Below are 15,635 nucleotides of genomic sequence, written 5' to 3' on the forward strand. Positions count from 1 at the left end.
GTGCAGCCATCCAGGAGCGTTGATAGGATATTATGCTCATGCTATTATGGTGGTACGAAGCTTATGATATCGCGTTATCGGAGTATTTTGGTCGTGAGTTGGAGATTAGAGGAGTTCCTGAAACGTTGTAGTTATTGACAGCGTATACGGTCGATACATTTTCGTCCGTGATGCACCGAATATTCCTTTATTCGAACGATCCTATCCCCCGGTTAATTGGAATAGCTACGGTGCCATTTGCAGGCGATTACAGGATACTTTGTTGACTCGATCGAGTCGACGAAGGAACATAGCTGTAGGACAATAGGCAACGGGAGACTTGCTACGTGCGTCGAACGCGCGTGTCTTCGTCGGAGGGCAGAAACAGCGTTAAACCAGAATCACACGACGCTGCGAAAACAAAGCACGATTCTTGGTTGTAACGGTACAAGTACAAATGTGTCCGACGCGTACGTCAGACGTTCGCTGTCACGTCGTAGCGAGATTGCGTAACTCGTGTGATTCGGGTTTAAGATCGCTTCTGTTCCTGATGCAGACGCGCGCCTTGGACGCACGTAGGAAGTCCCGGCTTTAGCCGGTTTGTTAACATTCGTCGTCGAAGCAGTTTCAAGAAATATGTATATTACGTTCTTTATCGTATTCAAAACCTGACTTTTATTCGTTCACCGTTCCTGCACATTGTAATTCTAGAATATTCAGTTTAGCGCGGTTTGTCAATTACACGACCGCGTTTGAGATACGATAAAATAACGCAGAACGTAACGCGATTTTACACATATATATTATATATTAATAATTTTAACGATAAAGGTCCGATTCAAAATGTAAGCGAATGATGCTTTTAAAAGAGAAATTAACTACCCGTTCTCGGCATTACACGTGTCTGTTTAATGATCTGGGACGACGATAAACCTTGAAATGCTGGCTGAATACACAACTCCTCAACCCAATTTCAAAATTGTGTCATACACAATAACGGAACGTTCAAAGCTTCTCAGTTGACTAATTCTGTATGCCGTTATCGAAGTTTATTGCGAACTTGCGACTATTTTAGCATTCTGTTCTTTGATGGTACAAGTTGCTCGACAATTTTTGCTTCGCTATATATTTTTGCTAGGATAGTAGGATTCTTCCTGGAGAATCCAAAGATTCGAATAAGAGTCGTTTCAACGTCCGAAACCGTGACAGATTAGGTAGAGAAAAGACGACGATCGATTATTTGTCATTTATATTCTAAATTCGTATTTATTTTCCAGGAACGCATTGCTCCTTCGTTCAAGTTTAAAAGAACAGCCTCTTTCTCATTTTCCAGATTAATTTAAATTGGCGATGCACATCGTGTTCCCCTTCGAACTCCATACAAACTGTCAAAAGTTTTTATGCGTCACGCATCTATTTTAAAGCGGCCGGTTGCCACAGCGAAGTCGTGCGCTATAAATTTTAATGAAAATATTAAAAGCATAAATAAGACTACGACCACGTACCGCGCTGTTGAGAAATATTCTTCGGGGATTTTAAATTTGTCCGCAAAAAACAAGGCTTCGGATAAAATCGATTCGACCAATGACATTTAATTTAAAATTTGAGGCGATCGATTCGAGTCTGTGGAACTCTTTCGAGAAAAGGTATTTAATTATATAAAAGTATAGGTATCTCCTACGCGTTTCGGAGTACCCGCGGTGAAATTTCCTAGTTCGAAATATCGAGCTTTCTTTGATCACGTTTCAAACTATCGGCCATTTTCCAATTTTCTCTCCAGTAAAGATATTAACTTAAAATATCAAATATTAAAAAGAGAGCAGCATCGATTCGGTAACACGCCATTTTTTATATTTGTTTTTTTTTCAACATCAAAGCGGCGAATTTAACCGAAACCGATGCAGCTGTTCATTTATGAAAAAGCCCCAGCCTCGTCTCGTATTTCCACAGCGCGCGACGCGATGTAATTCCTTTCGGGCACCATCGCTCTGTAATTTTCATCGGACAAACGATGCGCTATTGTTCCCGGTGTTCCAGAGAATGTTTTCTGGGTCTTATCCTCTTAGGTACATCAAAGTGCCAGGCGACGAATGGTGCAAAAATTACGTGGCGCATTGTGAATTTCGTTAGAACCGCGCGACCGTTATATACGAGCTTTTACATTCTGACGCCGTCACTACCAACCATGAATCAACCTCTATTCGAAACAAATAAACTTTATTTAATTTCACCAGCGACCATGCCTCGTTACTATTCCGGCCGTCCTCGTTTTTCCGTGTCGCGAATCTTTCGACCAACGTATTCTTTTGGAGAACGGTGCGAGAGCGTAATTTAAAAAAAAAAAAAACGTTAAACGACCCTCCGACGCTATAATGGGAATGCACGAGTTGTCATACTACGAAATCAGGTCACATAGTATAGGAAAACGAGACAAAGAGGAACGCGAATAAAGTTGTTTACTTTGAAGAATGAGTTATCGGCTTTCTATTGAATCTTTCCGTCGTTGGTTTTGCACGCAAAAGAGATCGACGAACCTTCGAATTTCCTAGAAAAGATACATAGTAGTGGAAAAAGGAGGTTATTCGAAGAAATCTGTCAAAGTTTGCGAAGCTTGTAATTTTTTCATGGAAATTGTTGTTGATTATATTTCATCTAGGTACAGTCCTTTATATTCTCTGTTGTCTTCTATACTCTCCTAATCGGCTTATATTCCATCCTTATACTTGGAAATTCGTGGACGTAATACGCTCAAGATTGAAACTGTCTGCTGACAGGACAGTCTTTGTTCTCAGGACGCCCGGTATACCGATGTACGCATCAGCCAGCTGCGAGCTTCATTGTTTTCGGAAACATGCCAGAAATACGAACATAAAAGCTGCGCGATTATTTGAAATTCGTGTCTATACGGATTCATACTTGCGTTAGTTTGCACGGAAATTCAATATTTGTTTAATTATCCCACGCTTTTTCTCATTTTTATTTGCGTTCGTTTCCACTTCGCGTGAATTTCCTTCCTTTCCACGAAATTTCGAAGCGCTCTTGTACGAATAGATCCGTGACGCGAGGAACAACCTGGGAACCCGAAAAGACTCGTTAAAAATTCAAAAGTCCGCAAAAGACAAAGAAACGAAACTTCTCTTAGCAAAGTCTACCTTGGATCAACCTATGTCAGATCGAGACGCGACATTGACGGAAATAAAGCCGCTCTTCGCGATATTTCCAGGCAAGTGTCAAAAACCGGAGGCCTCTTCGATCTCTCAAAGCTCTCCTCTCGACGATCCTAACGCGACGTTTTACGTTCGCGTCTTAATAACGCCATCCTTCTTAGCTGCGTAGCTCGTAATCGGTGATCAGACGTTGCCGAAATCGTTGGAAAAGCGTTCGGTGATCCGGAACTAGCGGAAACTCGTCTCGAAACGTCTCGAGACTCGTCGTTAATCCGATCTCTCCGTGATTCCCGAAGAAAAAGAGAGTCTCGTGACTTTGATCGGCGATACGACGCGATGACACGAGGGCGGAAGAGCGAGAGGCGTGGTAGAATGGACCGACACGGTTCTCGCCCCTGGGAGACTCTTCAATTTTACGAAGAACGCCGGAAGTATATCACTCAGCGGCTCAGACATATTGACACTTTGCGCCCGGCAGGCTTGAGCCACGGTATGCCTTATTAAACTCACCGGTTAAATTATGGCAACCGCTATCGTCGCCGCACCCTCGCTTCCTACTATTCTCCAACCCATCGCCGCCTTTATCCACGCTTCTCCGCCAACGACGCGACACCTCGCTTCAAAACGAGATTAGGCTTTCAGATTTGTAGATCAGGCTTTTCCTTCGATTCGATAGCTGAACCAGCCAATTGTCTTTAACGGACGGTACACGGAACATGTCTTTATTCTTACCTTTCCTCTGATAGCGTCAACGATAATACCTATTTATCTGCAATATGGTATCGCCGATGAAAACACGATTATTCGACGTCGTTTCGTTCCTTCTTCTATCGTTGAATTCCGAGAAAAGGACAATTATATTTGCATTGAAATTTACATCGGGATGGAAGCCAGGAAATCGGTTATTTCCATGGGTTTTTATTCTCCCAGCGATCACACCGTCATTCGTGTTTCGATTCGCGACTAGAAAAACAAGGCGGCGGACTCCATTCCGAAAAATCGAAATGCCAAACTTGACACCGTGCGAGCTCTGTTTTCACCCTTCGTTTCTTTCTTCTGCAGTCCTCTTTCCTTTTTTCTATCCGTGTCTTCGTCTCTTCTTGAATTCTGTTGCCACCGTGAATCGTGTTCCTACGAGAGCGCTGAATTTTTAGCTCGCAAAGGAATAATCCGATTGGCTACAAAGCCAGTTGAGAGTTCGAAATTAAACCGTAACTGAATTGCCCCTTTGCCCGGCAACTCGAACGTGGATCGAAAGTCAGAAAATGTTTAAGTACACGGGGGTAAGGGAGAGCGATTAACTTGAAAAGAGGTTTATTAAGTTCGTTGCGAATTTATTTCCATCATTTTTGTATTAAACGAATCTTAACTTGCAGCGGATTAACGTTCGCGTAACTTTCCGCTGTACTATCCTTTTGTTTTTTGCTTCCGTTGATTTTCATTATTACTCCTATCGTATTAGAAAATCGTCAATTGATCGATTCGTTAAATTGGAACTGGAAATAATCATCGTATTTGTATCTAATATGACCGAATTGATATTTCCAACAGTCATCTTCCATGTTTCGTGAGTAAAACGAAACAAGGAGAAATCTAGCAGTTAACTTCATCCGTAGATCTCTTGAGTCATCGCGCGGGAAAAAACACATTGATATTAACCACGGCATGACGAAGCTGCTAGCCATAGTCATCAATGGCTGATTCATAATTGTCGATCGACCGAGTTTCCGGCGCTCACGCTTATTTATAATGCCCGCAGAATTGAATTTCGAGCGACGACGAAGCCTCTCTTTTCGGATTCAGCCTGCGGGCATCAACGACGCCTCCTTTTGCCCTGTTATTTCAGGACTGCCGCGCCCGCTGGAAACCTTAAACGTGACTTTTGGATTATCTAATTGAAATTTACGCGGCTCCTGACACGCGCATTCCCTTTCACAACCGTGATAACGTAAACGAACGCCGATGGAAGCGTTTTCCGACGCAATTTATTTCTCGATAGCGATGCGATCGATGCGATCGATTCGATTTTCGTAGCTACGTATGTATTTCGAAGAACGGAATGCAACGAAACGGAACGCGCTTGATAAAATCCATAGTAATCGTATTTTTGGGGATATTTATCTAGGTAAACGCGCGCTTGTAGCAAATTTAAACACGTCGAGATTATGGCACAACAGTGGCCTCTGACTTCTCCGCATAAATATCCGATAATAATCTTGCTGTTACATACCCTGTGTCCGTAAAGTGTGTTATTTCGGTTAGAAATTATGTATCGTGCTTCTCGAAACTATGTGTAACATATAGTCTGTACCGTAGCGAGATAAATTAACGCGAATAAACGCGCAAGCGTTTTATTTTTGTAAATGGACGTGCCTTCGAATGTAAGCGTAGTTTAAGTGGCAGTGCTTGAACTTGAACATATGGCGAATGGGGCTCGCATATGGGGAATAGTAGGTCAAGCATAATTTCAAAGTCAATTACTATGTTTTTAAGTGGAACGCCCTTCTATCGTATCAGAAGTCGGAACAATGTATCACCGGATATTTCGTTTCGTCTAATGTTTCGTAATCTTGCCGAAAAGGACAAATGGTCGAAGGGACGATGCCTTAACAAGGAACTAGTAAAATAAAATTTCTAAACTTGGTGAACGCGAAACTGAATACGACATTGAAAAGGTTGATTTTAGAATATACGTTGATCAGACACTTTTTGTCTCCTTGATGAATTGCCTAAACTCGTAAGACCTCGCGTCCTTCTTCTGTAATGTCCTGTACGGTATACGGATCGTAAATTCGACTTAGTGGTAGGGAGAAAGGAGCGTGGAAATTTCCTAGGACGTCCGTCACGCTGACTGGGACTTTCCGATAATATCGAACGCCACTCGATGCCCGCAACGCGGCCCTCACCTGGCCTCACCATGGCACGAGGCGATTTTACAGTGCCGCGAAATACGGCTGTTTGAACAGGTGACCCGACAGCTGTTGTTCGCCAGAAATTCCCTACCACCCCTGCTCGAATGCGCGTCAAAACGGACCACGCGTCGACGAATGCTATAATTGCCTGGTTACAAGACATTCCGGTGGACTTGGAACACGGTGCTCGCAAGGTTTCGTCCTTCTCCGCGCGTCGTTACAGGACGAGCGGAGTTTAGCAACCGATTAACAGATACAAAGAGGGATATGTTGGACTCGAATTACGTCGCTTTGGAAAGAAACGAAACGAGATAACTGCGCGATTAACTCTGTACGCGCTTGTCGTAGCGAAAGAACGAAAGAGAAGAGAAGATACGAAACCAACGAACGAATAAAATCAAGCCTCGCGCTGTTCCTTCTCCTACGCGAACTTCCTTTAATTTTTCGCGATACACGCCCCTATCAACGATCCGAGACTGAAAATTATGTGTAAGAACGGGCAAGAGACGGTGCGACTGGATCCGCGTCGCAGCTCGGCCTTTAGCGGAATAGCGATACGTTTTACGATGACCTCGTGACGTTAAAGTTGCACGGGGATGGGCCTGAGATGAATTGAAGGGGAAGCGCGGATGGATGCAAGGGAAATGCCACGGGGAGCTGGATTATGCGGCCGTAACTCAGGGTAACCGAGCTTCCACGACCTTACACGTATGCTAAGCCAGGGGAATGAAACGTAGAAAGCGCAAAGTAACCTTAGCACACCCTTCGTCCCCGCCGTCATACAGCAGAGAAGACTCCACGGGGTTAAGCGATGAATTTCATTTTACGGGGTCGACGCCGTTTCTGCCTTTTCCTACGGACGATTTGCGTGACGTTCATCGTCGTGTCCCTCCCGGGACCGAGAAACACCGTGTTCCTCCTGTCCTTTATTTTGATTTTCTTTCACTCCTAAGCGCGATTGATGAGTCTCGTAATTTCCTCGAATCGAATTTAACCAACCGTTTTCCAAAGAATCGCGTATTTTAATTCTTCAAAATCGATCCTACGGGGTTTTGCAATAGGTCGCGTAGATCGTCGGAAATATTCACTTGGCAAAATGTACGATTATTAACGTCGGAGCTCGTGTGATTGTAAGCCCCGTCACTTTTTCAGACAAACGATTAGCAGCTATCGCTTCGCTTCGTAACCACGTACGATACGAATTTGGTCGTAATCTAAATCTATCGAATCTCTAGCCTGACGCTTATCGCTCGCGGAGCGAATAGTTGGCCATAAAACGTTAATATTTGAAAAGACTATCTCATGCCGGAGACAAATATGCAAGACGAATTCATTCTTGATAAAATCAAATTTGATGAATCGCGCGATACGTTTGCGAAAATCGCGATTTTTTTTTATCTTGCTTCGCAATGCCATTCCATACAGATATAGGCATTTGCGGCTGATGATATTTCTTTCGTTGCTTCGAACTGCCTCGAAACGATTGCTCGCGATAGTGTCCCCAATGTCTCTTCGAAAAGGGGGAAAAGGACGTGATAAAATTAAATCGTTTAACCAAGGCGGTTTGCGCTATATTCGATATAATCGAGCAGCATACGTGCGGGCCGAAAATTTCGTTATCGCCTAAACAGCCACCGCTTGAAATGTTGGGCACGTAGCAGGAGTGCTCGTGTCGTCGCGGCGCGGCGGCGACGGGATCGAAGGCGCTATTATCAGCTGGTGGCACGTGCCAGGGCCACGTGCACGAGCAGATGGCAAGGCCCTGGTTGCACCTTGCGAGCCCTACGCACTACGCACCATAATCTCGTCGTTAATAGCGGCCCCACAGGTTCCCAAGACGAAAACGCAGCACAGCTGTCGTTATGCGCCGATCGAGCGTAACGCGGCTATCGACCATTGGGATGAGAAATTGTTCGAGGAATATCGATTTGGTCACCGCAGCTATTACGCATGGACCTGCGGAAGGGGATCGAAGTCTAAAGAAAGTAGGAATCGCAGCAGTATCGTTTGGTCGACAGTTTGCGACATTTGGTCATTTCGATCACGCGGAAAAGCAACTATCGATAGTTAGGGTTAAGGAGTATAGTACAAGTACGTAAAAGACCTGAAAAAGTCGAAACGTGCATTTAAATGCTAAGAACCAGCGAATGTCAGCGCGCGAGGAAATAGCTGAGAACGCAAACACTTGCATTCTTCTATTAATTTTAATAAGGAAACTGTATTTTTGCTGAGCACGGATGTTTCTATAAGCAGATTTATCATATCACGAGCGAAATTATCTGCGCTTATCTCGCGCAATTCGTTCAACATTGCTTTCACGGAAATTGCGGTTAAAGAAAAAGTATAATTTTCATAGAAAAATATATCGAATAATACGATAGATATTTTGCAAGTTAAATTCACGAATTATCAAGATTGATCATCTGCGAATGTGTAGTAAGATTATCACGTAAATATATTTTTAACGGATGTCACTCACCGATTTAATACTCCAGTGTTAATATTCTGTTTCGCGCCGTCATGTACACACCTGCAACATAAAACATAACAACGTCATAAATAATTATGTAAAGGAGAGATATAGATGTATATAATTCCCGAAATGTTAACAATTAACGGACTAACCGTTAACAAGTTCCGTGGCAGAAAAAATTCTACTCTGTCCGTTCGCTCTCCCGAGTGTCGATCTCAATTTCGATCGAAAATTCGAGTCGTGGTTCTGGAAAATGGAAAAAAAGCCCGGACAACGATGGAGGTGTCAAAACTGGGACTCGTCGCACGAATTCCCGAAAGTCAATTTTCATTAGGACGAAATTGGGCTGGACTCGATGGCCTGGGGGCTCGAAACGAATCGAAGCTCGAGCGAGACAGCGAATCGAACGATTGAAACGGTGTGCGAGAGAGAAAGAGAGAGAGAGAGAGGGAGAGAGAGATGCAGCATGCCAAGTTGCGTGAACCCGAATCATAAGTTGGAACGGTGTGTCGGTGTCGGTGCACATGGGTGTACGAAGTTAATTAAATTCGGTCGATTAATTAGGCTATTTGTCAGCCTCGCCGTCGATTTCCAGATCCACCTGGAAGAGCAGGAAACTAACGATAGTCCGCTCTATCGTTCTACGAACGAACGACTATTCTATTCAGGAAGAATTATTAAATGTCGTTGATTCCAGCGATGTAAAGATTCGGTTGAATTTTCTTGCCAGTATCGTATACAACCGACGAGACAAAGGACGAGTTTGCTATTTCCGAGGAGATATTTTTAGAAATTTTAATCGATTCTTCGTAAGAAATTCGTCGACGAGAATGTTGACAACTTTAAGCAGAGGATAAAATTCTAATTCCATTACTTTATGGATACATAAAACATCGATCGCTCAAATTACAACCGTATTTCCACGCTGCCATCTGCGGACAAAACTAATTCAATTTCCCGGATTAATTGCACCATCTGTCGCTTCTTTTATCAATTACAAACTTCCCTTTATATCAGGAAAGATTAACGTCGTTCTATCAAACCCGAAGAGAATCCTCCAGACTTTGATTCGAAGATTTTCATCTAAGATGCTTTACGAGTCGCGTTCTCGGAATTTAAAAAAATTCAAATTTGAAGCGTAAATTTTATTCCAACGAAACAAAAGTGAAAGATACGTGAAATAATACGCGTATAATAAGAGGAAAAAATGGAAACTTCTATCTGTAGCCGTTTCTTTTTTAAATATTATAACGATGCGTGGCAAAATGCAGCCAGGATGTACGTAGCATTTTCTTGCGACAGATCGCGGCTCACAGCTGCGCTGACAAGAATCTGACATAAATCTTAATTCCTGCGCCATACGAACCGGCCGGTGGCACGTAGAAAATTTCCTGTTACCGGGAGAACGCGAAATTTAAAAAGTCGTCCGCTGGAATTCCCCGTGTCTCGCAAACTCGCGGAGTATTTTCAAGGAATATCGTTATGAACGCGTTGTAAATACACCGTGAAGAATTTTTGCTGTAATTTCTTTTAGCACGTTCGATAACGTTGAACGCAAACGAAGCGAAATAAAGTATTCGACGAGCGATCGCGCGAATAATATTTAAACAACCAAAATACAGAAACGACATATTCTTCGGTACGTTCAGGTTTCGGTACGTTCCGAGTTTCGTTTCTTCCTTAAAATCGACTGGAACCGCTATTTTGTAGTTTCTTGAATCAATTTATTTCATTAGCAGCGTCGTTAAGGGAAAACGATTATGAATGATCAAACATTAAGGCCGCGTTATAGTTCAATTCATTTTCGAAGCTAACGACGGAAGGTCCAAACAGACCGAAACCTTTGGCCACTCTCGCGATGGGAGTTAGTTACATTAGAAGGAATGACTATGAGTCACGTATATGCGTTTGCATTCACGGTAAATTGCCTTGGTATGGCCCTAACTACGGTCATTAAAGTCGCGCAAACTCCAATGATTACCACACCTTAGGTTTGTCTTGGAAATGTTCCGCTGCCATTCGTAATCGAATGATATTGACATTGTTACTGCTACGGCTCCAAGCAAGGGAAAAGATATCCGATATCGTTACGCTATTTATTCATAATTAGTTCGGTTCTTTGTTATAAACTGTATTAGGATTTACGATCGAGTCTAGAACTTAAATACAGCATAATTATCTGTTTGAAATAGTAACTTTAAATCGTTATTTGAATCCTGGACTAGAGTTTGAAACAAGCGATAGAAGTTGGGTTGAATTATCATTGACCTGTATCACTGATACGTTTCGCACAACCGTGCATTTACACGTACTAATTTATTTTTCTCTTCGTGCACATCTTTGTACATTCTTGCGCATTTACATTTGTATTTTACCAACTACGTAATATAGTAGCATTGAATATTTTTAAACAATATCAGTAACGATTAGCATATACGTTAATTTTAAAGATACGTAAATTTAATCATTTTGCGTTGAATAATTAGCCAGTTATACAGGCTCGTACATAATGAAATTTGTTAGCATGTTATAATCGAATTGAATAATTGATCAAATAGTGTTAAATTATGATACGACTGCTATAGAGCTCGTGTAAATCGATGAAGCTATTCCATAATGCATCCATCGATGCATTATAGAAATTACACAATAAATTTTCCAACGTTAATCCTATTAGTTCTATTAAATCACGGACGTCTTATAATCCAAATATTCGCGTGCTATTAAAAATTCTGTCCAAGTATAAAAATTAATTTCCCGGAGTAATACGATAGGAACGTGAAATATAGCAAGGGCAAACGCCGTGTTCAGGGGGTTAACGAATTCATCGCCGGTACGAGAACAAAGGCAGAGGCACCGATGGAAGCACGTGTACCGGCAAAAACCAATCGAAACTTCGTTCTATCGTCGAAACTTTGTTTCTCAGTCTATCCATCGGTGAGATTTCGAACTTGATTATGACGTAACTCCTAATATTCGGTAATCAGCCGTTCGATATGACCTGAAAAGGATGTAAGATCGATAAAACGCGGCTAGCAGCCCGGTTCTCGGACGTTTTTCTTTGCGGAAACAAAGTTCCTGTTGGTTCAATTACTTTTACGCGCATCGTCCCACCAAACCTGCCACTCTCTTTCCTTTCTCTCTTTCTCCTAGAGAGAAAGCTCCACCGTTACGAGTTTTCGTTTCCGCGAGACTCGTTGTTTGAAAACTATGATTGATCGTTCCGGTGTGTCCGGTCATACTTGCGCGAACGCCAGCTTGTTTCGTTCCTCCGGTAATGCCTTCCCGTCGAATTGTTTAAACACCGCTCGTTTACGAGGTCGTTTCGTCGCGGTCCGGAGTAATGCGCTTAAATTATAAGTTTATCGCGCAACTTGGTCGAACAACGGCAATGTTCTTCGAGCGTGAAGTATGTCGAATAATTTGTTGGCGAAATATTCGTGTCGCCCGTAAAATTAGCGCTTTGTTTGGAAGTAGGATGAATCGCGTATTTTTTAAAAACAGTCTTCACTTTGGGAAGTCGTAAAGGAGCTGCTATGCAAATGGTTGCATAATAGTACATATACGTAGATGATGGTGTTGCGTACGAAAGAGAAACCGGTAGTTGGCAGATTATTCGCTCGAAAGTAACAACTCGCGGTTAAAATTTGATTGGAGCAAACGATTTCATATTCGCCGATCTAATAGATTCAACGAAAAATAGTGTCTGGATACTTTTGAACGGTAGTGTACATAGTTATTCCCTGGTATTACCGTGTTCACCCGCATCAATGTGTATACCGTATACTAATGGAGGAACCAAGCCCACGGGCCACGATCACGGATGGGTGCGGCATTCTACTTGGGCTAATGCGTGGGTGTGCCGCGCGCGTAACACTGCCTTAAGTAATTGTTTATTGCCGTGTCGGCCACTCTTCGATCCCCCTAGCATCGTTTCCTCGAAACGGCAGGACCCTCCCAGGTTGGGGCTTTATCGCGTCGCACGGTTATCCAGCACAGCGTTCGCGTAATATCGTGCTTCCCGTTCATCCATCGGGATATGCGTGTCGGCCGGCTGTACGCCTATCCCGTCGCGATAGCACGAATATCGGATGTGGCGACCTAGCGACGCGTACCGCTTCACGAGAGGGTACCCCTATGTGACTCTACCGCCACCAGGGGCACCAGGTGACTCTATCCGCGGAGATAAAGGAAAAATGCTTGGAGAAGGTGTCTTCGTACGGAGACTCGTTCTCAAAGAAATTGAATTTCGAGGTCTCGTCGGTGGTCGTGTATTCTATATATATTCTAGTTTTTTCCCCGAGAGCTTTTGACGTAGCCACGACATCGTCGATAGGTTTGAACGTTTGTGCTTATGGGAACGTATTTTCGTTCTCGCATATGGAAATTTTAACCGTAATATTTTACTTTAGACCGTGGCCTGGAACGGATTACGTCTAAATGTACAAATATACCTATTTCAATGTACCATTTACGTATATTCTAACGTATCTGTATCGTGCCTAGCACCCGTATAGAGGAGAGATACATCTTAGCTGACGCGCTTCTTCTCGCGCATATATCTTCGAAGATGAATTTCTCGGGATCCGCGGGGATTTTTACTCGAAATTTAGGATTTCGTATTAGGAGAATACGACGCGTAACATTACCAAGATGCGAAAGCTCGTACGATGCATGCACCGGTTATTTTTTAAACGCATGGCATACAGGAATAATATAGTCTTTCATCGGGGTTTTGAAGCTAATCGAATGGTTGCGCGGGGCTCGCCAGCGATATTTTATGGCAGGCTTGTTCATGGATCGGTACATGTACCGATCGTATATTTGCCAATCGTATATCGCCGGTCGTATATTTGCCAAACTTAGATAAATTTCACTCGAAATACAAGTAAAGGCCAACTATTCGAACTAACGAGTCACGTCGACGCAATGCGCGGTTATAGGGGATTAAAAAGCCACGTTGTGCCCTTATTATAATAGAAAACATGGTAACAAAAGAGAAACAAACGATTCCAATTAATCCGAAACTGCTGAAAACACCGAAAGAACAACGAAGCGGCCAATGTTCCCTTGGAAATTCCAAAGTGGTCGTCAACGAGATTACGCGGCTCGTTACCAACCGCTTACAATGTTCATTTGCCAGCGTCAATACGCGTGCACGCGCCCCAATGTGCATCCTTTATTCCTCGATTGCTGCGGGGTCGAGTCACGTGGATCACGTGTTTACAGCGTGCACACCAACCAGCTCGGACTAATTAGCCGATACGCCGTTTAATTGTTTCATCTGTCAATGGCCTCGAACAGCCTTAAACTCCGCGCAACAATAATGCCGATCAAGGCAACAAAGCCAACCGACCAAAGGAGTGGCCCGTGTGCCGACTGAAAAAAAAAAAGACAGAGGAAAAAAGATGAAAATCGATCGAGCGACCACGTGAGGGTCGCTCGCCTAATCGACGCCCCATGTTGCGCAATCTAATGCGAATATAATCGTGGAGATCGATTATTACGTAAAGCCCGATATTCACTCGGACGATGGATTAGAACATTGTCCTGCCAGGGATTGAGTCTGTGTATTGGTTGTTGCTAACTCGATGGGTCGCATGCTGTAGTTAATAGTCGGATGGAAATTAGCAACGTTTGCGTTGATTGGCTGATGGATGATTAAAGTTTTCTAATTGTTGGATAAATAGAGAGTGAAAAGAGATCGGAGCTTGTAGCGTCTCGTCTTTGCAATCTTTCGCAGGTGTCTTTCTTGTACTTGTCCATTTTCCAATATTTTTTTTTTTTTTTTTTTGTATACGTATACTTGTTATCGCACCTTAAGATCTCGTCTACGAATTTTCAACGAGTATTCCGTATTAAAAAACGTCATATTAAACGAAAAGACTCTATATCGAAAATAATTTTTCGCTAATGATATTACGCGCTAATCTTCTGGAGTCTTCGGTCGAATATCTTTTCCCGCATCAGCTACATTGGGTCATCGATGTGAATATTTTACGGCGAATCTTCATTAGCAAGGTACGCTGAAATTTTTTCGATACGTCTATTCCCGCGTGTATTTCCCACTGCAATCGATAAATTCCTGCTACCAAAACACGCTGCAATTAGCAAACAATGGAAAAATTGCTGTGAATTTGGGGAAAATATCACGGTAGCTGGTTTGCAATTATACAACTGCCAGCATTTTTATCGATGAACGTACGAACAACTTTTTTTTTACTACGATTTGTTTCGAATAACGATATCGACGATTAATAGAACCAAAAGGGAACAGAAGCCAACTAATGCCTGGATATATCCAACGCTATATCCATATGTTGCATCCAATGACCGAGGTGGAGATGTCAGGGTTGAACGTTCCAGCCTACTGAATATCTAACGTTTATAAAACGAGTTGCTAATCTTATCAACCGTTAACACGAAAAAGTATACCAGGAGCAATACCTGTCCGAACTTAGTATTTCATCGATCGATAGAAATTGACATATGTATGTCTTTTTATCGAAAATATTATAATTAATGGAACGTGATAAATTCGTGGATCGATCTATTTCTAACCGTAATAAGCTATCAAATGGTAATTATATGTAATCACTACGAGCTATACATACGTTGTAAAGTAATTGTTCCCAGTTCCAAAATTAATCAAATTTATTACCGCGGTTACATTGGGAACCTTCTGTACCAATTTTGACGTGATATATAGGCCGATATTTGGAAATTATCGCCTCTGTAAAAGCTATAATTTTTGCGGTAAAATGATAACGAAGCAAGTTCTGGAATTCTACCAACATATTTATTAAAGAGCTATGTATATTACGGGGTATGGTGTTACCCAAAAAATTGTTATCGGAGAGAGAAATAAATTTATGATTTTATAATTTCTACATTCATGTTATAAAGTTTTCGAATAACAACGATTTATTCAATGTCTTTCAACCAATCTGATATTAATTGTACAATTTGTCAAGGAAAGACGTCGGTTATTACTCTCTGATTGGATATTATATAATTAATATTATGCAAATGAAATAAATTATTGATATTTCGAAATCCGTACGCGATACGAATCAAGCGAATGAAATTATTTATCACGATTAT

General features: G+C 42.3%; 1 protein-coding gene and 1 long non-coding RNA gene across 2 annotated transcripts in view; one reads left to right on the forward strand and one right to left on the reverse strand.

Annotated features, from left to right (window-relative positions):
• LOC126872304 (spermidine synthase) overlaps positions 1-15,635 on the forward strand; it is a 191,434-nt gene that overhangs the window by 93,977 nt on the left and 81,822 nt on the right. The window lies entirely within an intron of this gene.
• LOC126872313 (uncharacterized) overlaps positions 1-15,635 on the reverse strand; it is a 161,518-nt gene that overhangs the window by 91,320 nt on the left and 54,563 nt on the right. The window contains exon 4 of the long non-coding RNA XR_007691936.1: positions 8,538-8,588. This is a non-coding gene — a long non-coding RNA (uncharacterized LOC126872313). The remainder of the gene's footprint in view (positions 1-8,537; positions 8,589-15,635) is intronic.

This window comes from Bombus huntii, chromosome 13 (genome assembly GCF_024542735.1).
Source record: "Bombus huntii isolate Logan2020A chromosome 13, iyBomHunt1.1, whole genome shotgun sequence".
NCBI classification, from domain to species: Eukaryota; Metazoa; Arthropoda; class Insecta; order Hymenoptera; family Apidae; genus Bombus; species Bombus huntii.